The following is a 26918-nucleotide window of genomic DNA, read 5'->3' as shown; positions in this document are numbered from 1 at the left end:
CAAATATATACTATATATACAATGCATGCATATGTATACTATATATACAAATATAATACATTCATACATATGTATATATATATGCCCACACAATATATATATTAAGGAAAAAAAAGCTCTCAGATTCACTTATATTTTGGGGCCCAAATTAAAAGAAGAGTAATACAATTTTGAATGGGACAGAAAGTGTTACCTAAGGAAATATGACCTCAATATGACCTAAAATAAGAAAAGACCACACACACTACATGAAACATTCTACTCCAATTTTCTACCAAATGCAAGAGATATTTCATCAAATATCCCCCACTAACTGCTATCTATCAATTTTTTAGTAATGTTGATTGATATTTTAAAACTTAATCTCAGATGTACATTTATCAAGTATTTACACTCAAATGTTCTATGAACAAAAAATTAATATAACCTGAATTATACAAAATTAGTTTTCAACACTAAATTTTACTCTGATATAAAAATAACCTTAGGCTAGTGATTTATTTCAAAAGTTTTATTTGTGGATAGCTACTTATATCACACAATTTATAGTATATTATTTTTTGTAATATATATGCAACAACAGAATTGTAAGGAAATGAGAAGAGTTTAAGTTCATAAAATGAGCAAATTTATTAATTTAAACTTTTAAAAAGATTTTTATTTATTTATCTTTAGAGGGGAAGGGAAGGAGAGAGGGAGAGAAATATCATTGTATGGTTGCCTCTGGTGTGTCCCCTGCCAGGAACTGGCCTGCAACCCAGGCATGTGCCCTGACTGGGAGTCGAACCCCGATCGTCTGGTTTACAGGCCCATGCTCAATCCACTGAGCTACATCAGCCAGGTCTAATTTAAACTTTTTGAATCAAGAATAAAGTGAGAACATATTCATTCAATTCACAGCACACTGATACAAAGAAAATACATAAAGAAAAATTAAATGGCAAATTCAATCCTGTAATATATAAAAAAGGGTAATATTGGGTTGGCCTAAGTGTTCATTTAGTTTTTCCATACAATGACTCTAATAGTGCTTTGTTGTCTTTAACTTCATTTCAAACAATTTTGCTACATTATATTGCAAAAGCTTTCATATCAACATGCTTTTTAAAAAATTTATCAAAATTGGTAAATTTTTGTGCAGTCATTTTAATACTCCAAATGGAAGAAGATGCACAACATTTTGGCATATTATACTTTATTATTTTAAGAAAGGTAAAAATGCAACTGAAATGCAAATATTCATTCAGTGTATGGAGAAGGTGCTATGACTGATCGAACATGTCAAAAGTCATTTGTGAAGTTTCTTGGTACATTGACATTTTGGCCAAATAATCCTTTGCTGTGGGGCTGTCTTATGCATTGAAAGATGTTTAGCAGCACCCTTGGCCTCTACCCACCAGAAACCAATAGCAGGGGACAGCCAACATATTCAAAATACCCAAATCAATAAAGTTATTGGTGAAAGTTTTTAAAATGTGCCTTTTATTTTATGGAAAAAACATAAAAGACTTTTTGATCAGCACCATACATCATGACAAAGAGAGTTTTATCACAAAAATGCAATTTTGGTTCAACATGCAAAATAAATCCTTGTCATTTATCATATTGAAAGACTAAAGAGAAAAACATTCTACCAGTTCAATAGATGCAAAAAGGTATTTTACAAAATTTAACATGCATTTATGATTTTTTAAAAAGATCTAAGAATTAGAAACTAAAAGAAACATTTTCAATCTTATAAAGAGAATTTATAAAAACCTACAGTTTAATTAAGGAAGACACAAATAATGGAAGCATATACCATGCTCATGGACTAGAAGAATTAATATCAAAATGTTCATACTACTCAAAGCAATTTATAGATTCAATGCAATCCGTTTAAGATACCAATGACATATTTCACAGATATAGGACAAACATTTCAAAAATTTATGTGGAACCATAAACAACCTGGAATAGCCACAGCAATTTTGAGAAATAAGAGCAAAGTAGGAGGGATCACAATATCTGATATCAAACTATATTACAAGGCCACTGTAATCTAAACACTCTGGTACTGGCATAAAAACAGACACATAAATCAATGGAATAGAGAGCCTGGAAATAAACCCAAATCTCTACATTCAGTGAATATTTAACAAAGGGACATAAGCATAAAATGAAGTAAAAATAGCCTCTTCAACAAATGGTGTTGGGAGATCTGGAGAGCTACATGCAAAACAATGAAACTCAACCACCAACTTATACCATACACAAAATAAACTCAAGATGGATAAAAGACTTGGCCCTGGCTGATGTGGCTCAGTAGATTGAGTGGTAGCCTGTGAATCAAAGGGTCACAGGTTGGATTCACAGTCAGGGCACATGACTTGGTTGCAGGCCAGGTCCCCAGTAAGGGGTGTGTGAGATGCAACCACGAATTGATGTTTCTCTCCCTCTCTGCCCTTCTAAAAAATAAATAAAATCTAAAAGGAAAAGATGAATAAAAGATTTGAATATAAGTTGCAATACCATAAGAGTCCTAGTGGAGAACATAGGCAGGAAAACCTCAGATATTCCATATATCAATATTTTCACTGATATGTCCCCAAAAGCAAGAGACATAAAGGAAAGAATAAACAAATGGTATCTCATCAAAATAAAAAGCTCTGCATGGCTAAAGAAAACATCGGCAAAATGAAAAGGGAATCAACTGTATGGGAAAATATATTTGCTGATGATATTTCCACAAGGGTCTGATCTCCAACATATGTAAAGAACTCACATGACTCTACTCTGGGAAGAAAAAGAGCCCAATTAAAAAATGGGCAAAGGACCTCAACAGATACTTCTCCAAGGAGGACATACAGAGGGCCCAGAGACATATGAAAAGATACTCAGCATCACTAGCCATCAGAGATACAAATTAAAACCACAATGAAATACTACTTCACACAGGTCAGAATGGCCATCATAACCAAATCAACAAACAACAAGTGCTGACGAAGTTGTGAAGAAAAGGGAACCCTAGTACAATGTTGCTGGGAACTCAGACTGGTATAGCCACGGTGGAAAACAGTATGGAATTTTCTCAAAAAACTAAAAATGGAACTGCCTTTTGACCTGGTAATTCCACTTCTGGGTTTATACCCTAAGAATCCTGAAACACCAATTCAAAAGAACCCCAATGTTCATAGCAGCACAATATACGATCACCAAGTGCTAAAAGCAACCTAAGTGTCCATCAGGAAATGAGTGAATCAAAAAACGGTGGTACAAGACAAACTGACAATAACCAGAGGGGAAATGGGAGGGGATAATGTGGGGAAGAGGGGAAAGGGTTGTCAAAGAACATGTATAAAGGGCACATGGACAAAGCCAAAGGAGGTAGGATTGAGGGTGGGAGGTGGGGATGGCTAGGGTGGGGTGGAATGGTGGGGGGAAATGGAGACAACTACACTTGAACATCAATTAAAAATACAAAATAAAAAAAATTAAAACTTTGANCAAGACAAACTGACAATAACCAGAGGGGAAATGGGAGGGGATAATGTGGGGAAGAGGGGAAAGGGTTGTCAAAGAACATGTATAAAGGGCACATGGACAAAGCCAAAGGAGGTAGGATCGAGGGTGGGAGGTGGGGATGGCTAGGGTGGGGTGGAATGGTGGGGGGAAATGGAGACAACTACACTTGAACATCAATTAAAAATACAAAATTAAAAAATTAAAAATCTGACATTAAAAAAGAACTGTGGTACATTTACACATGGAATACTACACAGTAGAAAGAAAGCAGGAGCTCCTACCCTTTGCAACAGCATGGATGGTACTGGAGAGCATTATGTTAAATGAAGTAAACCAGGCAGTGTGGGACAAATACCATATGAGTTCACCTTTAAGTGGAAACTAATCAACAAAACAAACAAGCAAGCAAAAGATAACCAGACACTGAAATAAAGAACAAACTGACAGTAACCAGAGGGGAGGGAGGAGGGGGAAAATGGGGGAAAGGAGAAGGGTCATCAAGGAACATGTATAAAGGACCTATGGCTAAAGCCAAAGGGTGCTAGGACTGAGGGTGGGAGGTGCGGGTGGGTGGGAAAGAGTGGTAGGGGGGAAATGGAGACAACTGAACTTGAACAACAATAAAAACCCCTACAGTTTATATCACACTTAATTGTCTTATAGAAGAACATGATCATGGCAATAATATTTATTCTCCCTCTGTCTATTAAACATTGTACTGGAGACCCAAAAGACTGAAAAAGGCCAGGAAAAATAAATATGAGACATATAGGTAGCAAAGAAAGAAATAATAGTTTTTGCAGACAACATGGTAGTCCACAAAGAAAATCTCCAAAAACTCCAAAACGTGTTGAATAAGTTCAACAGTGTCACAGACTACAAAGCCAAAAGTCAAAATTCTTGTATTTTGATATATTAGCAATGAACCATTAAAAATTAAAATTAAAATAATAGTCTTATTTACAATAGCACTAAAAGCTATAAACTACTTAGGTATTAATCTAGAAATCTAGATTTATATTAAGAAAACTATAAAATATTGAGGACAGACATCAAATAAAACCTAAATAAATGTTGAAATAGATTATATTTATGCATTGGCATACTCAATATTGTTAGAATGCCAGCTTTTCCAAACTGATTTATAGAGGTGGGGCAAAAGTAGGTTTATAGTTGTTTTTATGGACAATAATACAATAATTAGTAAATAATACTATAAGAATAAACTGTCTCATGTATTCATAACTATAAACCTTTTGCTCTATCCTGTAAATACAACAGAAACTCTATCAGAATTCCAGCAGGATTTTGTTTTTATAGAAATTGACAAACTGATTCTAAAATTTACATGATAAAACAAAATAACTAGATCAGCAAAAGGATGTTTTATAAAGTTGGAAGATTGACATCATTTGTCTTCATAGCTTACTATGAAACTACAGTAGTTAAGACAGTGCATCTTTAAATAACAAGGTCAATTAATTCTCAATAAGATGTTATAGTAATTCAATGAAGAAAAGATAGTCCGTTCAACAAACTGTACTAGAGTAATTGAATATCCATATGCAAAAAAATAAATAAACCATACTTTTATTTATTTAAAATAAATAAACGTTGAACCATACTTCACAATATATATAATTTTACTCAAAATGGATCACAGACCTAAATACAAAACTTAAAACTATAAACTTTCTAAAATAAAACAGAAAATCTTTATGACCTTGCATTAGGCAATGATGGTTCAAAGTACAAGCCACAAAATAAAATATTGATAAATTAGAATTTATATAAATTAAATTTGCTTCTTAAAAATACTGTTGAGAAAGTAGAAAATAAGCAATAAGCTAATAAGAAACAATTTGTAAATCACATATATGATAAAGGACTTGTATCAAGGATATACAAACTATTCTCAATTCTCAATAAGAAAAAAAATACCCAATTAAAATATGGGTAAATGATTTGAATGATCTTTAGCAAAGAAGATAATTAGAAAATATGCACATGAAAACATGCTCAACATTAATTATTAGATACTTTCAAATTTAAATTACAGTCTGATGCCACTTCATGTCTACTAGCAAAGCTTAAAAACAAAACGAAACCTGACTATACAGAGGGCTGAGAAGGATGCGAGGATGCAGAGTTGGAATTCTGAAGCGTTGCTGCTGAGACTGTAATGTGTTACAGTCTCACTGGAAAGCATTTTGGCAACTTCTTATAAAGTTATATGTATATAACTTATATATACATTTACTAGCAGTCCAACTCTAGGAATTTATCCAAGATAAATTAAAGTAATATTTATACCAAAAGTTGTTCATGCTGCTTAATTCTTTTTTTTTATTGTTGTTCAATTACAGTTGTTTCTGTTTTCCCCCATTACTCTGCCCTGCTCTGCCCACCTCCCACCTCCCACATTCGATCCTCCCCCACAAGTTGCCCCTCCCCCTTGATTTTGTCCACAGGTCTTTAATGTGTGGCTCCTTGACTTGACCCTTCCCCTTCTTTCCCCTGTTATCCCCCTTTGCCCCCACTCGGTTATTGTTGGTTTGTTCTTTATTCCCATGTCTCTGGTTCTATTTTACTCACTACTTTGTGTCACCCAAAACTACAAAAAATGTCTTTCAGCTGATGAATGAATTAAAAAACTGTAGCAGATTCATGAAATGGAATCTACTAAGCAATTAAAAGCAAAATATCAATACATGGAACAATGTGAAAGACCATCAAGTGATGGTCATTTCAATTATGCTAAATGAAAAGAGCTGAACTCAAAAACCTCTATACTTTATGCTTCCCTTTATAAATCATTATTACAAAGGCAAAACTATAGGAATATACAACATATAGTGATTGCTAGGACCTTGGGGTTGGGAGGGGGGTTGACTATATAGGAGCATGAAGAAACTTTGGGGATAATACAATATCCTATATCTTAATTTTGATGGTAGTTACATTAAATGTTTTCTATTTTATCAATTTTGGCTCTTCCTATTTCATACCTTCTACTTTTTTTGAGTTCAATATGCTGCTCCTTTTCTATCTACTTATGCAAGGAAGGTATTTAGATAATTTTGTACCTATTTTCCTTTCTACCATGTTTATTTAAGAGATAAATTTATTTGGAAGTTGCATTTAGAGGCATCCTAAAATTAATATGTTGTATTTTCATATTTATCCAGTCAAAATATTTTACATTTTAATATTGGTTTTTTAACTTTCAACTATTTGGGGATTTCCTAAGTATAATTTAGTTGCTCTTTCATCCTTTAGTTAAACAAAGATAAAAAACGTATCCTTAAAAATATCATCTTTTGAAATTTTTTTAAGATTTGCTTTACACCCCGTCATATAGTTATTTTGGTAAATAATTTTTATTTTCAATCTGTTTCCTTGAAGTTCATTCTATATGTTTTTTCTGAACTCTCCATGTTTACTAATTGTTTTTACAATTGTGTCTAACGTGTGGTTAAATCCATGTACTGGGCTATTGATTCCATTGTTGTAGTTTGCATTTTTAGAATTCCTCTTTGATCCTTTCAGTAGCTTTGAGTTTACTGTTGAACCTTTCCACTTTGTTATTTCATTTCTTAAATACATTAATCATAGCTATTGTAACATCTGTCTCTAAATCCCACTATACATATTAATCCTTGTAGTGCCTGCTATGAAATAAGAATGTTCTTTATGTAAAAAATGTGCATATAATTTGAGTGTTTGGATTATGTTAGTATGCTTTCAGGAAAGTGTATTAGGGTTGGGAGAGATGGCCTTAATCCATGTAGGAGTGGAGCTCATTCAAAACATTTAGTCCTACTTACTCCTAGGATGTACCCCTTCACAGCCTCCAATTATGTCTGGGGACCCATTATTTTGTAGAAAAAGAATTTTAATTATTCATCTGTTCTAGTATTTAGCTTTCTCAGTTTTTTAGCCTCTACTATCTGCCTAGCTTCTCACATTCTCCCATTTTGTCTCTAGGCAAATCAGTCAGTGCCTCTAGAAGAGTGGGTCAACGTGTATCTAACATGTTTTTCTAGTAAGTACATGCAAATATCATAAAGATGTGAANTGTTAGTATGCTTTCAGGAAAGTGTATTAGGGTTGGGAGAGATGGCCTTAATCCATGTAGGAGTGGAGCTCATTCAAAACATTTAGTCCTACTTACTCCTAGGATGTACCCCTTCACAGCCTCCAATTATGTCTGGGGACCTATTATTTTGTAGAAAAAGAATTGTAATTATTCATCTGTTTAGTATTCAGCTTTCTCAGTTTTTTAGCCTCTACTATCTGCCTAGCTTCTCACATTCTCCCATTTTGTCTCTAGGCAAATCAGTCAGTGCCTCTAGGAGAGTGGGTCAACGTGTGTCTAACATGTTTTTCTAGTAAGTACATGCAAATATCATAAAGATGTGAAGAAATTAATGGAAATAAAAATGTCAAGTCACTTCTAATAGTTATGCTTGGGCAAGAAGTAAAGAGAATTGGATTCAGGGAGGCATATGTACACATAAAGCTTCAAATATATTTGTGATGCTTTATTTCAGGAAAAAAATCTAAAACTATAAATTTATCTGCTAATACATTTAACACTTAATAAGTGACATTCTTTAATAAGTAGCTATGATATGTTGTGCACTGTGCTAAGAACCAATTACATACTACCAAATAAAGCAGGCATGGCCCTTGCCTTTCCAAAGTTTACAGTCTCACAAATGTGTGTGTGTGTGTGTATGTATGAACTGTGGTAAGTCCCCTGAAGAAAACCACAGGGTGAAAAGATAGGGATGGTTGTAGGAAACAGAGTGGTTTTTTAAATTATCAGATCTCTGGGAAAAACAACTACTCATCCTCGGTTCTCAGGAGCTGTGACAGCTGCTTACTTTCAACGGAGGATTGCTTCTGCCAGCTCTATAGAACTGGGAAGAAGTAACAGGAGCAAGTTTGACACCTGGGGATTCAGAATTTTGGTACCAGGCACTAGCAGTGATAGGAAACTTGGTTTATGCTGCAGGTGACAACGAGTGCTGTGATATCCCAGGGGAACAGAAAAAGAGCAACATGGGGAACAGCACTAGGGAGAAAAGAAGAAAAAAACTAATTGTAGCTGAGAGGATACCAAGGAGCTGAATCAAAGCAGGAGCAAAAAGAGCCAAAAATAATGACTGGGTGTTGTTTTCCTATTTGATTTTTCACCTTCAGGTTGATGTTGCTTCAAGGAACATGGGTTAAAATTTAAAGGAAAATATTACAGTAGTTATTGTAAGTTACAGAACATAATAATTCTAAGAGGATATGGTGCAGAAAAATACACTGGTGCAGTCACTCCCAGAAATTACTTGAAGAAAGTAAGAGTTGTGTGTACCTGTGAAGGAGGATGAAAATTGGTGGAAGAGATAAACTGTGCAGCTCAGTTAATGGTTGTAATCACCATTAAAAAAAGGCTCTCAAGGTGATGTCTAAAGTATTGTTTTCTTTAATTTAGAAGCTTCAATCAGATAACTTCAAAACAAGGAATCTGAAAGGAAGCTTTCAGTCTCAGGATTCTTTCACTTGCACAAGCAATGTCAAGTCTGTTTCATTCTTGAAAAAGAATGGTTTAAGGGTTCTCAGGAGTGCTATTAAACACTCAACATGCCAAAAACCTAAGCCCAAATCAAGCTACCAGTTAAAATAAAACATGAGCCCTGGCTGGTGTGGTTGGTGGTTGAATGCTGGCCTGTGAACCAGAGGGTCACCGATTCTATTCCCAGTCAGGGCACCTGCCTGGGTTGCAGGCCAGGTGCCCAGTAGGGGGTGTGAGAGGCAACCACATATTGATAGTTCTCTCCTTCTCTTTCTCCCTCCCTTTCCGTCTCTCTGAAAAGAAATGAATAAAATCTTTTAAAAAATGACACACTAGAAAAAATAACACAAATATAAACGACAATGAGATAATATTCATGTGAAAAGAACTATTATAAACCTATAGGAAAAAGATGAATATTAGAAAACATGGTTCATGAGATCAATGGGCAGGTTAGAAAGAAAAAAACACAAAATCCGAATAACAATAGGAAAAGAGACATTCAACCTCCCTCCTGATCAAAAAAGTTTTGATTAAAATAACAGTGAACATTTTCTACTGAAAACATTCAAATGAAAAAGCATTAAAAACTTTTCAGAGTTGGCTGAACATGATTTCTAAGAGTTATCTAACCACTCTAGGCTCCGGGTTCCCATGCTGCCCGGACACTCGTGTTACTCCCACTCTCACCTCTTCTGCTCTCCGCTCTGCAGTCCCTCTATGGGCTGCAGCATCCTGACGGTGTGTAAAAACCACAGAAGTAGCATACAACTACTAAAAAGAACACGGTAGATATATTTGGACTGACATGAAAAGATGTCTACCAGGCAGTGTTAAGGGAACAAAGCACAAATATATTAATAGCATGTATAATACTTTCCAATTATTTGCAAAAATATATAGAATAAACATTATTAACCGCATATTTATACTTAATATGTATGGAAAATATTAGTTGAATTACTGAAAATTTGTAAGGTTTGGGTGAAGGTCAGTTTTGCCTTTCATTTCTTTTCTTCTTAAAAGTAAAAAAATTAACATTAAAACTTTTATTTTTTATTCATACAGTCTTATGAAGCTAAATTATTTTTGTTATAATTTTTGAAAAACAATATCCCTTTTGAAATTAAATCAATGGGAATTTTACTATACAAGTTTTCTTCAAAAGATGAATTAGCCTTCATATATTTCTCATCAAATTTGTATCTTTTATTATTCTTATTTTACAAATAAAAAAATCAGAAGTCAAGATTTCAGCCTTGAACTGTTTTTTCAAGCTCATGATCTCAACAATAAAGAATTATATATGTATATATATATATATTTTTTGATACTTAGAAGAGACATAAAGATAACTTTGGTTATATTTGTTTTAGACTCAGGATATTAGAAATTAAGAAATGTATCCTAAAACTCAAAACAAATCAGTAGCAGAATCAGAAATAGAGCTTATGCAACTAGACCATATTTCTCTTTTATTATTTTAATGACACTAACAATAATTCCCAAGCATTAAAAATATCTTCACAGCTTATATATTTGCCTATTAATTTTGCTTTAAAATATTTAGGGTTCAAAATACTAGCTTTGTATTGTATTCAATAGTTTTTATTTAAATTTAAATCTCAATCTCTACTACTTGCTAAGCTCTATGCTGAGACAATCTCTGTGGTCTAAGATATTTTCTGGTAACTATTTTAGAAATTTTGCTTATAGCCCATTATGATACTCTGGTTTCAAATCTGGTTGTGCTCACCATTACCTATGGAGATAATGAATATTCTATGCTAGAAAAGTACAAGACAGAAAACTGTGATTGAACAACAATTAAATAAATAAAATAAAAAAATACGGGTATCTAATAAAACTTTTATTAGTCAATGCATTTAATAAATAATAAATGTCTAAAGAGAAAAAATAGAACTCAATGCTTGTTTATTTACTTAATAGTTACACAGGTTCTTCTGAAGTCTGTATTTTTATTCTACTTTGCTATCTTTTGATGGTATTTTTGGTGCATTTGGAAAGACTCTTCTGACTCCTTCTTACATATATTCTAGTTAAATTAGACAAAAGGCAAAAAAGACAAAAACAAAGACACCATTTTAGCTCTAAACCTAAACAGCAAACTGAGTCATCAACTCTGCCACAACCACAGCATCTTCTCTTTTCTACTCTCTTGTGGATTCTTCCTTCCACATACCTGTGGCATTTACCTGTCCCTGCCCTATTCTTGTCACTTCCTTAATTCAAGTCTTTACCCTCACTTGCCTCAGAATTGCACTAGCCTGTTAGTTTATCTATTTGCCTTCATCTCTTCCTCTTCCATTACATCCTCTTTATTACCACCTAACTTACCTTTTAAGAACACAAGGTCATATAATACCATATTTTGAGCCGCAGCTTTAAAACCATTGATTGTCACACATTCAGTAACACAGAAAAGCTGTGACTCATTAATGTGACTTTCCTGGCCAGTGATGATCAGACGTTAGCTTTCTCTTCTATCTCCACTCTCCAACACTTTCCACGTTCTAGCCGCACAGATTAATGATAAGTTCTCGATATACCAGTGTTCCATGTCTTATGATTGTTTTTCCCTGTCTGTCCTCTCTCCTCCTCAATGTTTACTGTGATAGTTATCACCTCCCTCTAAGGTCTTCCATATACTCAAAGCAGAATTGAAAGTGATTAATTAGCTGTGAAGGATAAGGGTAAAGAAAAGTATATAATAACTACACACTGAAACATCTCTCTCTTAATATTAAGAGTTAGTGATGGTATTAGAGCTTTTTCACTATATAATTTTATAATTTTTCTGTTGACACAGGTTTAACTTACCTAGTATAATTTTATTGACATTTGTTTTATAGTTCAAAACTGAAGAAAATAATATTGTTGTCTTTAACCAATTTGTCTAACATTAGAAAAAAATTTCTCTCCTTATTATCTCTTTACCACCAAATAATATGAATTATGCTTATAGAGTCATATATATGAGGGCAGACCCCCCAAAATGGAATTAACTTCTGGAGAACAGGCCCCTTGTAATACAGGCTTCCCTCACTAGGTGAGTGTTCTAGGAACCCATCTGTATTACTGTACCAGCTGGTGGTGTTGTGAGAGGCTGTGGTCTGCTTCAGTGAAAAATTTTTTTTAAGACTTTTTCAATGCATTTGCCAATTTCTTGATGGGTGATTTACAAGTGCGCCTGCCCACACCACATTGTGCTGAGTGTTCAGGAGTTTTTGAAAGAAAAAAAAAAACAGCATAAACTCCAGGCCCTGCCTCTCCTACCTTTTTTAAATTTCCTCTGGATGAAAAAAATTCTCAAAAGGAAATATTTTGCTGATGTGGAAGAGGTAAAACAAGAAACAGCAGAAGCACTAGAACACATCAAAATCAATGAGTTCAAAAACTGTTTTGAGCAGTGGAAAAAAGTCACAATAGGTGCATTGCATCAAATGGGGAGTACTTTGAAGGTGACTGAAGTTCAAACATGTAAGAATAAATACACAATTTTATAAATAAATTCTGTTTGGGGAGGGAGAGGGAGGGTAGGTGTCATATACCCCCTCTACAAGGTTTAGACATTTCCAGAATCCAGGGCACAACCTGGAGACAACATCAGCAAAACTAACACTTTTTAAAACAATTTCTTTGCTCCTACCTACTTAGTGAAAATAGAAGAGTAAAAAATTTATACCTATAAGCAAAATAATACAGATGAAAGCAGCAAATCAGTACTTGGAGTGAGAGGAAAGACATTTCTTACTACAGATTTTTCTTACTACAGATATTTAGAGTTAGTGATGGTATTAGATATTTCTTACTACAGATTTTATGAAGCTGGTTAGATTTTGTTCTCAACTTTTAATGGACCACAAATAACTGTATTCGAATAAAATTGTTTTGCACTGTGTCCAACTTTTCTTTGTAGATTTGCATACACAATCTCACTTTGGCATGAAATTTTATATGTTTTATCTGTGGTGTATATCAATACCAAATTATGATTCAAAAGGCAGAGTCGTTTTTTCCTAACATACTGTACTGTTGAATATTTCTGCTTCTTAGGGGGGCTGGCTAAGAAGTCTACGCCATCTGCATGTTTGCTATAGGCTTATTTGCTGCAGTTTCACACAGTTCTGGCTATATCATCTGTATAATTCTCACCAGTATAATGTAGTAGTTAAACTTCGATCCAGTCCAAATGATAGAGATTTGATTTCTCCTCTGCTATTTACTTAATTTACCCAGTGGAACAGCGAGTAGTCTCTTTAAAACTCTATCTTCTCATGTGTCAAATGGGGACAATAATACAATAATTGTGCAATTTGGGATTATTTCTAGGGCTATGGTGAGTGTTTGTTTGGATTTTACATGTAAATACTTTGTGCAGCCACTGACAAACAGTGAACAGCCAATAAATATTTACTGATAATGATGATAAAATTCTGACTATAATGTAATATACAGGAAAATATTTATATTCCACTGGTTTACATTTTAAAAAATATTATCACAGCAACTGAATGGAAATTTATGTTTGTATTTGCTTGTTTTTAGTTTCTAGAAAAAAGAAAGTTACTAATAAAATTAATGGTAATAAACTGATTGCAGAGGGAAGTTTTACTCACAGGAGTAAAGTGGTTTCCCAAACTTCAGAAATCTCTAGTTGCACAGTAACAATTTATATGCTAATTACAAAAAATTCCGAACTGTGATATGAGCAGGACAGAAAGAGGTTTTAGCTTTCTACAACTGTTTCCTAACTTTGTAGAAATTACTATCTACACTTAAACACTGAAACAAATACATATAGAAGATCCGTCCAGAAGGTATCCAGCCATGTAATACAAGAAAGACATTTATAGAAGAAGATACACGATACAAGAAACACTGTATATAGAACAATGACAACTCAGTCCCCACAAAGTAGGCACTTTGGGACTTCACACAAGTCTCCCAGTTGCCATCAGCTGCCCCGCCATATTTTCCTGAATCTCATTGACACTCTGAAATCTCTTCCCTTTCAAAGATGAGTTTAGTTTTGGGAAAAGCTAGAAGTCATGAGGCATGAAATCTGGGCTGTTAGGGGACTGAGTCACCTGGGTGATTCGATGCTTTACCAAAAAACTGCACATAAGCATGTGTATTATTGTGATGAAGCTGCCAGACACCAGTTGCCCAAAGCTGTGGCTTTCTGAATCATCTGAATATTTTCCATAGAAGAATATTCCAGCTTAATACAAAATTTGATGCAGAGTCGCTCTACTCAGTCATTTTGAAGGCCACACAGTACACGTGTTCACTGAACAGCATCTACACCCCCCACTGACTAGTACAGTGAAGTCGTCATTGTTCGAGCATGTCCTTCCAATCCAATTTCCTTGGCTGCCATGTTACATCAATGTTGCGCAAACTGTTTTCATTATATTAATCTGTCTAAATGTGAGCCTCAGTGTTTACATCTGACACCTTGTACAATATGTATACTAATTATTCATACTTTAAAAATAAAACTGACCTCTCCTCATAATGGCCTGAATTTGTGAGGTTTTGCTGCACACAAATTGAATTTTCTAATGTATAGTTCCACTTCTTCATTTTCAATGCAGCTGTAACTTAATCTATCATTTATAAAAGGAGGCTTAATGAAATAATTGACCCATTTCAACATTATTTGAATGTCTCCTGTTTTTAATTTGAAGCTATTAATAAAAGCATTAACATTTTAAACCTTGAATCAACTTAATAGCCCAATTTATTGGCTTACACATTTCTGAGTGAAATAAGGAAAACAATCTACCATTGTCAAAATTTGATAGTACTGATTAATTATTCACAATATATATAATTGGAATCCATTAAACATGAAGTATTATTTTGATGTGCAAAGTTTGTCTTTGGCGAAAGGCATGCTTACTGTTGCAATTGAGTAAGCAATTGTTCTGTTATAGCAACCTTTGTGTCCTACCATGTGGTCTGTCTTTGAAAATGATCCATGTGCATTTGAGAAGAAAGTACATTTTGCTTCTTTGGGGTGAAATGTTCCATAAATATTAAGTCAATTTGATATGGAGTGTTGTTCAATGCTGCAATATCCTTGTTTATTTATTTATTTATTTATTTATTTTGTTTGGAAGAGCTATCCATTTTTGACAGTGGGGTATTAAGATCCCCTACAATCACTATATTGCTATCTATCTGTTTCTAAAGTCCTCCAAGAATTTCTTTATATATTTAGGTGCTCCTATATGGGTGCATATATGTTTATACAGGTTATATCCTCTTGTTGAACTACTCCCTTAAATATTATATAGTGACCATCTTTGTGTCTTAATATGGCCTTTGTTTGGAAGACTATTTCTTCTGATAGAAGTATTTCTACCCCAGCTTTTTTTTCCTGTCCATTTGCATGGAATATTAGTTCCATCCCTTCACTTTCAGCCTGTGTGTATCTTTTGTTCTGAGGTTGGGTCACTTGTAGCATATATAAGGGTCATGTTTGTTATAGTATCCTGTATACAGGTGAAGGTGCATTATCATAGCCACAATTCAAGAGACATTTAGTTTGCTGGGCTCTTTTCACATTATTAAAGTTTAAAAAATTCATCTTTTGTTGCTATGTTCTTCATTTAAGAATACTCAACATGCATTTGGGCAATTAACTATCAGTATTATAAAGAGAACAGCTGAGAATAAACTTTAAGTAGGACTCTACTAGTGAAGTATCAACTAGCCTTTCAAGTTACAGCTGTGTATGAAAGAAAAACTAAAACATATTATAACACTGTGGTTAAGGGTGAAAGTCAGCTTAATTAAGCATTTGGAGTGTGAACTCGTCTAACTGGACATTTTCTGTGGCGATAATTTTTCCTTTTGCACTTAAGTTCTCTTGTACCCAAACCAAGTGGATCACCAATGCCATTTAAACTCAGTCACTGTTTCATCCTCTTGCTCTTTCTTTTAGGTACATTTACAACCTAAGGCATTATTTTAATGAACTCAGACCTTTCAAAACACATTTAATTTAAATATAAAAATAAAATTGGGGATAGATCAAGTTAACTATTAAAATCAGCATTTTGTAAGACAATGAAAATGCCACCTGACAGCGGCAAAGTAGGGGGAGATGACCAGAAATAGACTACAAGTTGTGGGTGATGTACCTAGAGGGAACAATAATAGGAATTTACTGAATTCTGATCATTATTTCTCAGGTGACTCAAGCACTTTCAGGTTAAAGACCTGGGAGGAACAAGTCCTCAGATTCACGTTGCCAGGCAGGAAGGTTGGGTCAGTAGGAGAGAGATGAGCATTGCACCTGCAGGGCTTATAGACAAAGCCAGGCACGGGGCTCGGGGCTTTTACATGCATTACCTCCTCAAATCCTGATAACGATCCCATGTATCCCATTTTTACTTCCCAATTTGTTAAATGTTGAAAACAGTCTTGAAGTCATAGAACTTTTCTAAGGTCTGAGTGCTCAGCAGACTGACCTCACTCAGAAATGGTAGATCACTAAGCCACTCAAGCTCCCTTTCTCTCTGCCTTAAAATACAGTCCTCTTTCTTTATTTTTACTTTTTGCTTACATACATTTTTACTTTTTGCTTTACATATTTTTACTTTTTGCTTACATAGCCTTCCCTTATTCATAAGAGAAATGCTCTGAGAACCCCATTAGATGTCTGAAACTGCAGATAGTACCTAACCCTTTATACACTGTGTTTTTTTCTCTCTACACGCATACCTATGAAAAGGTTTAAAATAAATAAGGCACAGTAAGAAACCAACAACAATAACCAGTACTAAAATAGATGTGATACCTCAACAGTTGGACTGATAACCTCAATGTCTGTGAAGTGACTAATGGGCAGGTGGCATAGACAGTGTGGATACTTTGAAGAAAGACAGGGTTCATGTCCAAGGCAGGACCGAGTGGGGAACTGAGATTTCACCACACTACTCAAAATGGCGCACAATTTAAAACTTATCATTTTTTGACCTTTCCATTTATGGTAGGACCAGAGGTTACTGCAGGTAACAAACTATGGGTAAAAAGCAACACTGTGGTTAAGAAGACACTACTGTACTCATCTCATTAAAAGACACAAAACTGTACTCGAACAACAATTAAAATAAATAAATTTAAAAATTACTTCAACTGAAAAAAAAGTTTTTTAAAATTACTATAATAAAATGAGAATTTGTCTTAAAAGTAGAAAAATGAAAGGAAAATAAGGATATAAAAATAAATGAGGGTAGACATAGAAATGNAGGGTTCATGTCCAAGGCAGGACCGAGTGGGGAACTGAGATTTCACCACACTACTCAAAATGGCGCACAATTTAAAACTTATCATTTTTTGACCTTTCCATTTATGGTAGGACCAGAGGTTACTGCAGGTAACAAACTATGGGTAAAAAGCAACACTGTGGTTAAGAAGAGACTACTGTACTCATCTCATTAAAAGACACAAAACTGTACTCGAACAACAATTAAAATAAATAAATTTAAAAATTACTTCAACTGAAAAAAAAGTTTTTTTAAATTACTATAATAAAATGAGAATTTGTCTTAAAAGTAGAAAAATGAAAGGAAAATAAGGATATAAAAATAAATGAGGGTAGGCATAGAAATGTGTGCTGCCAAACTCTACAGCTATTGCATGTGGGCCTCTGGGCTGACACCTGGCACCTAATCCGCAGAAGAAAACTAACCATTGTTATGTACCCCAATTGCTTGGGAGGCAAAGTTCTTTAAAGAAGCGAATTCTGAGAAAAATACTAGGATGCTAGTTAGTTCACTCTCTATATTAACATTTCTCCTGCAATAAATAACAAATTGCATACCTATTTTTCTATTGATTTATATATAACTGTACCCAGTACTGTATGGTACATCTGGTATTTGTAACTTCTTGTAATTATTGCTAAAGATTTATCACGACCAGATCCAGATTAATATTAAAGCATCAGAAGCGTTCCAGGTGGGTTGCGGGGCTGGTGCCCGTCATCTTTCACCGGGGTCTTTTCTTTATATTTAATCCTTTTTGCTAATTCAAAGAGTTGCTTAGATTCTGATTCTGCCACTTACTGGATGTGTAACCTTGGGAAAGTTTCCTGCCCCCACTGTGCTTCAGTTCCATCATCTGGATTTGGGAATAATAGTACTGAGGCCATTTAAATTACATTAGGGTCAACTTAAGCTTTAAATTGTAAGAATGCTTAGTATAGTGCCCGGCTCCAGTGAATTCCTATAATTTTCTATACGATGATGATAATATTTATAACATATAGATATCTAGGTGTGCCTAAATCATCTTGTAAGTATAATAAATTTCAAAAGTCCAAGAAGAATCTTTTCTTTCCTCCATGATGTGCAATGAAGGGCATAGAAGACTGAAACCTTCAGAAGTGGTTGAATTAGTATAATTCTTAGAAATCATCTGTGTTCCTGTTTTCTTAGAAAAATATTCTTATCCTTTCCAGGTAATGTGTTGTTTGGGGAATTTGTAGAGAAAAATCTGGTCTATTCTAAAAGTAAAAAATATCTGTAATTAACATTTAAACAACTTTCAAAATGACTTATCTTTTCTTTTTTTTTTTTTGTACCTTTAGTCAGGTAGTTTTAGCCTAGATTTGAGATCTTTTAAGTTTTGTTTATTGCTCATTCTCCCCACTGTAAACCCTACCTCTGTAGGCTGATTGCTTGTAGAAAATACGTTTATTCAAATGAAAACATCCCTTACACTTCAACAGCAACCTAGTGTAGTGGAATACATGAGTTGTTCCATAGAGTACCATACAAGGTTAGTCATGCTACTTCAGTCACAGGGGTCACAGACTCAACTAACTACAAATAATTAAAAGGTAATTTTTTGTAAGCATTACAAAAATTTTTACAGAAATTTTTGTTTCTTCTTTATGCTAGGACTCCTATTTAATTTTGTACATATCTCTTTCCCAGTTAAATTTTTTGTGGCAACAACTTTGCATAGTGACTGACATATATAGAATATTCAATATGAATTTGTTAAATTTGAATGATAATGTTGATGAAAAATGATAAAAATAAATAGAGCAGTAGAAAAGATGGAGTAAAAATCTTTAAGAAAGAATTAAATACTTGCCCTATCTTTCTTGTATTTATCCTACTGCAGGGTAACCAAATAAGTATCCCTCATAAGTTTTTAATAGAAAAAGCCTAACAAATTTTGAAGGAATAGCATTACAAAACCACAATTTTGCAGTCTCTCATGGAAATAACTGATTTTGGAATGATTTTAAACAAATAAATGCATTAGAACAGAGATCGATAGAAAGCTTGGGAACCGAGGGATCAAGCTGCCATGTCTGATCAGTCTTAGCATCACTACAGTGGAAACAATCAGACTTCATGGTGACACTTGATGGGATGAAATGTGAAGCACAGAGTCACCTGTGACGTATTCTTGAAAAAAATTAAAGCAACGGAAAGTTAGCTTCTAGAGCTAATGATGTTCAGCTGTGGCAAATATCAAATGTGGAGAAACAACTTACACATAAAGAGGCAAGCAGAATGATCCAGAAAGTGGAACATTCTAAAGGGCAATGAACATGGCTTCTTTAAGATGTCTGTGGCATGAGAAGAGGAGAGATCGAAGAGAAGGGACAGGAGCTGAAGTAGAATGAAAGAGAGTTATGACGCATAACAACTATACGTCATATGTAGAGCTTATTTGAATCCCGATTAAAAGAAACCAACTGTAAAAAGGCAGTTTTAAAGAAAAATGTTGTCATTTGACTATGGGACAGGGAGTACACAATACCAAGGCATCACTGTTACTGTCATTAGCGGTAATAATGACATTGTGATATGCAAGAGAATAGCCAGCATTTCTTAGAGATGAATACTGAAGTACAAAGGAATAAAATGATAGCACATCTAAGATTTGCTTAAGACAATACAGCAAAGGAAAAAAAAGCTCGAGAGTACAGATGACAAAAATATGACAAAATCTTGGTAATTGTTAAATAACCAATTGCAATGGTTCATTGCATTGTCTTTATTTTTAAGATTTTATTTATTTATCTTTAGAGAGGAAGGGAAGGAGAGAAGAAGAGAAATATAATGTATGGTTGCCTCTCATGAGTCCCCTGTTGGGAACTGGCCTGCAACCCAGGCATGTGCCCTGACTGGGAATCGAACCACGATCGTGTGGTTTGCAGGCCCGCGCTCAATCCACTGAGCTATGCCAGCCAGGGCTTCATTGCATTGTCTTGATAAATTTTAGTATATGCCTACTTTTGTAAACATTTTTAAATATAAAAATAATTTATGGAAGCCACAATGCAAGCAAATAGGTCAATAGCTTTAATACTTTGAACATTGTTAGTTTCAAGATAGAAAGAATAAAATGTAAATTCCCTGATCAAAGTAGCTTCAACCCAGTCTCCTCACTGCAGCAAATGAAATATATTGTCTTCTAAGACACCCATTTCAAAAATAATGTCCTGGTTCATCCCACAGCCTCGAGAAAACAAATGCATAATATATTATTTTTGCAAATAATATAGCATATTTAGGAAAGTTGGACCCTTTTCTACCAAACATATTGTAACCTCTAATATGTACTCTTAATGCAGAGAGAAAATAAATTGAGCCTTAACTCTATGTGTACCTTTGGAGGAAACTAAAAGAAATTATAGACAATAATAAAATACATGCAAACACACAGGATCAGAAAACTGATGAAACATATTTCTGCTTATAAATTGGCTAGCATTAGAAAAACAGTAATTTACAGTTACAATAATTTACATAACCTGACAGTAAAATTTTCAGAATATTAAAAAATAAGATTTTCTATTTTCAATAATTTATAATGAACCTCTCCTACATTTCATTATACATTGGGTTGATGCTAGTCTAAACTACCTTTGCATATAATTATACAATTTCCTACTCTGTGTAAAGAATTCATGAAAGTCACACAGATAGCCAAATCTCTATATGTCTGAATATAACTCACTATGTACTTCCTTTTTCAAAATTATGTACTTCCTTCAACTGATACTTCTTCTTGAACTTGTAATCTCACTTAATAGTGTCCCCATAACCACAGCATCTTCACTGTTTGTACCTTCGCCCTTAACAATCTATTCAATGTAGTCAGTAAAAAGGAAAACAAACCCCATTTATCTCCTTAATATTTCTGAAATGTGATCTTACTTCTCCATCATTTTTACACAAAGTCCTCATACATTCTCACTGGATTACCATGGTAGCCTTTAACAGTTATGTCCACTTCTAAATAAAAAAAAAAAAACATAGAAAAGAAGACAGTTTAATTTAAAAGCCAAAAAACCCCATAGAGTTTTAATGAAACCAAAATGTTTCATTTTCAGAAGACAAAAAATGTCTAGCCAATTGGAGAGGAAAAAACCAGAGAAGATATAAAATGTCAAAGGTGAGAGAGGAGAAATGAATTCAGATTTTACAGACATTAAAGGATAATAAGGAATGCCATGAGTAACCCATATGAGAGCAAATTTGACCACTTAGGTTAAATGGAAAAATTCCTTGAAAGACACACATCAAAAAAACTCAAGAGCAAGCAGGTTTTGGGAAAATCAAAATGATGACACAGGAAGCTCCTGAACTTCCTTTCAACCATGGATGTACTAAATGCATGACTTCACATGCAGCATTTATCCTTGGAGAGAAATCCAGACACTAGCTGGGTGATTCCTACATATTGGTCTAATGAGAAAATTTCCACATCAAAATGAGGAGATAAGACTGAGATACAGTCTTGTCATTAATCCCACACCCCTGCACATTGCCATACAGTTGGGAGGGAAGTCCTAATGGCCAGCTTCTCCCTGAGTAGTGAAGGGTTTATATGTACGCCTAGTACTCCAACATGAGGAATAAAGACTCCAACATGAGTCTTTAAAGACTCCCACATGAGGAATGACCCTTTGAAACACATAGTTCTGAGATCCAACATGACTTGTGTGTGTATGACTCACAGGACACGCACAGGAAGAAGTAATTGTTAATGTGTACATGAGCACTCTCTATGGCTCTCCCCTCAAGGCTCAGCCTAGAAAGAATAGGCAAAAATGCCCATCTTCTATTCCTTCCCTGAAAGGGGTTGGGCTGCATTCTTTACAAGCTGATGCATGGAAGCCTGGTTTCTAATTTAGCATGCATCTAGGGGATGGCTGAAATCCTCCCCAGAGCCTGGTGGAGCAAATGGACACTTCTCCTATGTTCTCCTCTTTAGTTGTTCCAACAAGAAAACTAAACTGCCAGTATCTGCTAAAAGGAGCTTGTTCATACCTTTAATGCTCCAAATTTTATGGCTACTGCCAGAGGGACAGGTCCTCAAATCTCCTAGCTCTGACACTGAACAGGGCTTGCATTCATAAGTCCCATAGGACTACAGCAAACAAAGAAACAGCCTTGCAACATGTGCAAGAGTATCCCTTTTCCCATCTCCCATCCCTGTGGCTATATACCCGGGCTCAGTGTAGAGGGAACAGGCAAAAATGCTCATCTTCCAGTTTCTCTCAGGAAGGATCTTGATTATATCCTTTCCCAGCTATTGCTTAAGGGTCCGGCTCTAATTAGCCTCTGTCTAGATGCTGGCCGAACTCCTCCCCTTTGGACATTGACAAGTCTTGGCACACCCTCAATAATGGAAGCCACTAAGAGCAAAGTCAGAAGCTTGGACTATCAAAAAGTTTGAGAGACAACCAGGATCTCAGGCTATGCTGATTCATGAGACCATTTTTTTAAGCCTAGGCTGTTTTATCTAAGGTGGAGAAACCAACACAGAGACTCGAGGAAAATGAAGCAAGAGAATGTGTCCTAACAAAAGAACAAGATAATTCGTCAGAAAATGATCTTAATGAGAAAGACTTTAATATAATGGTCATAAAAATGCTCACTGATGTCAGGTAATCATTGCATGCATACCATGAAAATTTTAACAAAAAGATAGAATACGTAAGAGACAATGAGAGACTTTTAAAAGCAGCAAGAGTAAAGCAACTTGTTACATACAAGGAAGTCCCCATAAGGCTGTCAGTGGGATTTTCAGCAGAAAATTTGCAGGCAAGAAGGGAGTGAACTGATATATTAAAAATATTGAAAGAAAAACCCTTGCCAACCAAGAATACTCTACTTACCAAAATGATCCTTCAGAATTGAAGGAGAGATAATGCGATTTGCAGACTAAAGCTGAAAACATTTATCACTAGTAGACCAATAGATACGTGAATTAATAGATTAATGGAACAAAGTACAGAAATATATTCTTACCCATATGCTTACTTTTTTATTAAAATTTTTTGACAAAGTTGCCACAGTAATTTAAAGAGGAAAGGATAATTTTTCTAACAAGCATAGATGAAAAGATTAGATAAATATATGAAAAAATCCTAAAGACTTACACTCTATTATCAGAGCATATACAAAAAATAATTTGAAATGAATAATAGACTTTAGTGTAAGATATCTGGAAGAAAACTGGTGTTACCAGTTGAATTTGGGTGTGGCAAACATTTCTTAAATAAGAAACAAAAATCCCAAATTATAAAGTAAAGCAAGCAATAAATTAGATTACTTCATTAAGAAAATAGCTCTTCAAAAGTTACTAGGAAGAAAATGGAAAAGAATGTCACAAACTAAGACAAATATTGTCAAATTTATATTTGGCAATATACCTTTATTTAGTATACATAAAAAATCATTACAACTCAATAGTAAAAAATTTCATTTTTGAAATGGTAAAAATATTTGAACACTTTCCCAAAGCAGATATAAGGATTGTAAATAGCACATAAAAGATCATCAATATCAGTATTTAGAAAAGTGAAAATTAAAAGCACAGTGAGCTATCACTTTTGTACCTGTGTGAATGACTACAATTAAAAATGGAATTATACTAAGTATTGGCAAAGTACAACTACTTTGTAAAGCACTTTGGCAGTTTTAAGAAATATTAAACATGTACCTATCATATGCCCCAAGGGAAATAAAAGAATTTGTCCATCCAAAATCTTGTAAACAAATATCCATAACAACCTAATTTGGAAAAAGTTCCCAATCTTGACACTAGCCCTAAACCCCACTGTAACTAACAGTTGAATGGATATGCATTTTGTGGTATACCTATATAGTGGAATATCATTCAGAAATAAAAGGATATGAAGTATTGATATACATATTTGAATGAATCTGTTTTTTTAAAGATTTTAAAAATTGTTGTTCAAGTACTGTCCCAAAGACAACAATTCCCCCCTCCTCTCAGCACTCCCCCTCACACCCCAGCCATCCTCACCTCCCACCCTGGATCCTACCCCCCTTTGGCTTTGTCCATGTGTCTTTTATAGATGTTCCTTGACAACCCTCCCTGCTTTTCCCCCATCATCCCTGAAAACAGTTGTAATAATAAGTAAAAGAAGACTGAAAAATAATAAATATAAGATTCCTTTACAAAAAGGATAAAATCTCTAAATCTCTAAACTGATTCATAGTATCATAAAGCAGATGGTTATTTGGAATGGGTTACATATGGCACATGGAAACTTACTGTGGTGATGAATATCTTCAGTATCCTAACTGTGGTGAGGGCTTCATGGTTAGATATATAATGTCAAAATGAATCAAATTGTGTACTTTAAATATGTGTGGTTTATTATATTCAATTTTACCTAACAAATCTGTTGGGCAGATTTAACAAAAAAGGCAGAGACACGGACACCAAAAGGTCTAAATTTACTTAGTAGTTTCAGTTTCAGTGTGGTAGAGAAATTTCTGCAAGCATCTAGAAAGCCACTTCATAAATAAGAATTTTTCAAAAGTGAATAAATGTTGCTCAAAGAAATACTCTAGGGCATCAATTAATCAATGGAGTAGAAACAGAGAGAAGAGATGCTGACTACACATATAGATTTACTTTAATTTATTCATTAATTCAACCACAATATTATCCTGGTTATACACTAGTGTACAAATTAAAACAAATTTCTCCCCTAATGTTTACATTATACAATTATAAATTTTTATCAACTTTGAATAAACAAAAAATTATAATGATTTTTCAAAGTCATGGTTCATTCAATAAATTATTTCAATATTTATATCAATAATGCTGGAGCACTCTGAAGATAAAAATGAGTCTGATACATTTAAATAATTCATCCACATCCCATTGCCTCCAAAATAAAACTAAAACTTGTTTTAACTTGACATTTCCTTCACAAATTGGGTGTGCTTTCACCCTTTAGTTTAGTAGAATACATGATGGATGCTTTCTTCATAATGTAGACTTCTGTTGCCATCTTCAGATTGTGACTGTACGGATTTGGAGCAGGGCTCGGAATCTGTAAACTCAACTAGCAACCCATGTAACCCTGACTCCAGTGGTCTGACTTTTCTAATTTGTGAAACATTGTGCTAGTCTAACTAACCAATAATGTAATTAGGGAAGCCTAAATTTGATGACACGTTGTGCAAGTAAAGGCACAGGTGTGAATGAAAGTCTCACAAATTCAATACTGGCATCTAAGACCGTATCTCACTTTCCAAATGTTTCACTTAAAACATTGATTCAACTAAGTAAGAAACAAAATAAAGTGATCCTTAATAAGCAGGAAAAAATCTTTAGAATGTTCTCAAAATCTAAGCACGTACAATTATAAAATGTGAACTCCAAATACAGGAAAAGCTTTTAGGTTTTTAAGGACTAAGTTTCACAGGAAAAAGAGTGACTCTAAACTATAACATTAAAATCAACAATAAACAGGTAAATAAAGACATTTTCTTCTTTCTGTGTGCCATAGCTCATTGTTATACTTAGTGGACATAATTCAAAATGTATTTCTGTCATAATTAATGTGCCTCCTTAAGTACTGTTATAAAAAGGCAACTAAATATTTATGTGTCTATCATAGTATATGATTAAAGATAAATCTAGAAAAAATTAATGATTTCATGATTTTTAAGTGTATTTTATTGATTATGCTACTGTAGTTGTCTTAATTTTTTTCTCCCTCTTATCCTCTTCCACCCTGCGCCCCCACCACCCTCTCGTATTCCCACCCTCCCTTATTTCATACCCATGGGTCACACATATAAGTTCTTTGGCTCCTCTATTTTCTATACTCTTCTTAACCTCCCCTGTCTATTTTATGCCTACCAATTATGCTTATTCTCTACACATCCCCCCTCAATCGGCTCCCTCCCCCTACCCACTGATAACAGACTCCATTTCTGTGAGTCTGTTCCTATTCTAGTTGTTTGCTTAGTTTTTTTTTTTTTAGGTTCAGTTGCTGATAGTTATGAGTTTGTTGTCATTTTATCATTTATAGTCTTTGATCTTCTATTCATTAGGTAAGTCCCTTTAACATTTCATATAATAAGGGCTTGGTGATGATGAACTCCTTTAACTTTACCATATCTGGGAAGCACTTTATCTGCTCTTCCATTCTAAATCATAGCTTTCCTGGAGAGAGTAATCTTGGATGTGGGGCCTTGTATTTCATGACTTTGAATACTTCTTTCCAGCCCCTTCTTGACTGCAAGGTTTCTTTTGAGAAGTAAGCTGATAGTCTATGGGAACTCCTTTGTAGGTAACTCCTTTCCTTTTGCTGCTTTTCAAATTTTCTCATCATCTTTAATATTGGGTGACTTAATTATGATGTGTCTTGGTGTGTTCCTCCTTGAGTCCAACTTCTTTGGGACTCTCTGAGCTTCTTGACTTCCTGGAAGTCTATTTCCTTTGCCAGGTTAGGGATGTTTCCCTTCATTATTTTTTAAAATAAGTTTTCCATTTCTTT

General features: G+C 34.3%; 1 protein-coding gene across 1 annotated transcript in view; it reads right to left on the bottom strand.

The window, feature by feature from the left end:
- UNC13C (unc-13 homolog C) overlaps nucleotides 1-26918 on the bottom strand; it is a 511573-nt gene that overhangs the window by 163313 nt on the left and 321342 nt on the right. The gene's annotated exons all lie outside the window — the stretch shown is intronic.

The sequence above is a fragment of the Sturnira hondurensis genome, unplaced genomic scaffold, assembly GCF_014824575.4.
Source record: "Sturnira hondurensis isolate 20B ecotype Veracruz unplaced genomic scaffold, ASM1482457v3 Scaffold0008196, whole genome shotgun sequence".
In the NCBI taxonomy this organism is placed as follows: Eukaryota; Metazoa; Chordata; class Mammalia; order Chiroptera; family Phyllostomidae; genus Sturnira; species Sturnira hondurensis.
This window is presented reverse-complemented; position numbering and strand designations above follow the sequence as displayed.